General features: G+C 41.6%; 1 protein-coding gene across 1 annotated transcript in view; it reads left to right on the forward strand.

Annotated features, from left to right (window-relative positions):
* The window catches only part of LOC106510751 (ATP-dependent DNA helicase PIF1), a gene marked incomplete at its 5' end in the record, with an annotated part of 16,154 nt that overhangs the window by 9,004 nt on the left and 5,577 nt on the right, over positions 1 to 1,573 (forward strand).

Below are 1,573 nucleotides of genomic sequence, written 5' to 3' on the forward strand. Positions count from 1 at the left end.
GCACATTCTCACAGCAGGTGAAAAGTGTGCATAAATATACGCACACTTTCACACAACGTTGGTTTTGATACATCACAGCGTGGGCGTAGAACCTGGTGCAYGCAACGTTTTTATGCGTACGCACCGTTTATACATGAGGGCCCAGAACCCTGGACCTACACTGAAACAGGGAGGAGGCTCRGCTCTGTTCTGGGGCTCCTGTGCATCTTATACAGGGTGTCCTTGAATCTGTTCAAGGTCCAGTGAAATCTCAGGATTACTTCTCTCCCTTTACTGAGTGTTGGCATATGAACATGTTCTGTTTCTGGCTGGGGTGTAAAGCTCTGGTTTAATCAAAGARTCTTTATTTTGTTTCGCTGTGGCCACAGCAGCACAAAGATGATTGACAATTAGTCCTTGTTCCTGTTCAATCTCCTGTGCTTTGTTTGGTTTACCCTCTTTTTTTTGCCCTCGTTTCCTGTTTCCTCTCTCTGTGAGTACAAATGAGTGAAAATAGAATCTGACAACACGGTTCTTTCTGGCTGTTTCCACATCAAACTGTGGAGGGAATCTGGCAGGTGAGACTAGGAGCAACAACTCTGAAAAGGAAATGACTATAAAGCTCAGGTTAGAGACCCTCACTTCCCACCAACCTCTGTGACTTTATACCAAAGCTTCACCTCTTCTGCCACAATCCTCACCTCAAAGTCAATAAGTGTTTGAAAGGAAAGGAGACTTCTGGGTAATTGAGTTCATTGGTTATAGGAACATAGGACAGTATCACACAMGCATCATTCACTGTCTCTACTCTGTATCGTGTTTAGGATCAGCGTCACTCCAACACATCAGAGACACACGTCATCACTAGTTTATTTCACAGGCAGACCTTTGGACACCAACTGTTTTCAACCTTGAAAATGGATTCAAGCAGAAAAACAAAGATTCCTTCAAGGAATGCACATGACCCGCTGCCTTTCATGCCACAGCGCTTCAGATTAAAATCCTCTCATGATGAGAAATGATGCAAATCAGGCTATACTGGTCAAACCTTGAAAATAACCTCATAAATGAACAGTTGATTAGTAAATGTCCAGGTTTTACCACCTTGTGTTTTCCTTGGATGAAAAGGATGTCAGAGACCTCAGGGGACAGTAATAACCATTTATAGCCTGGAGTCACTGCCTTCACAATGTCCTAATGTGTAATAATAAGATCTCAGCAGTGGAAAGGATTAAATGAAAGTGTTTGAATGAACCACTGTGACATTTTGAATATTACAGTAATTTTAAAGCTGCAAAACCAAGTTCAGAAGTGAGTCTGCTCGGACAGTTATTAACTGACAGCGGTTTAAATACATTGGTATAATTTGTTTGTAACATTTTGGAGCCTGGAGATATTTTAAAACTGCAGGAATCCACTTTGGTCTTTGCTGTTGTCAGACTAACCATGAGCTCATCTGTCTGGTCAAGATTCAAATATTTTCTCCAAACTGAGGCCCCTCAAAGAGCTGTCWACAGCAGTTACCTTCGGGCATAAAATACCATAAAACGCCTTAAAAAGTACACACAAATTAAATGAAGTACTGCTTTTGAAC

The sequence above is a fragment of the Austrofundulus limnaeus genome, unplaced genomic scaffold (genome assembly GCF_001266775.1).
Source record: "Austrofundulus limnaeus strain Quisiro unplaced genomic scaffold, Austrofundulus_limnaeus-1.0 Scaffold2302, whole genome shotgun sequence".
In the NCBI taxonomy this organism is placed as follows: domain Eukaryota; kingdom Metazoa; phylum Chordata; class Actinopteri; order Cyprinodontiformes; family Rivulidae; genus Austrofundulus; species Austrofundulus limnaeus.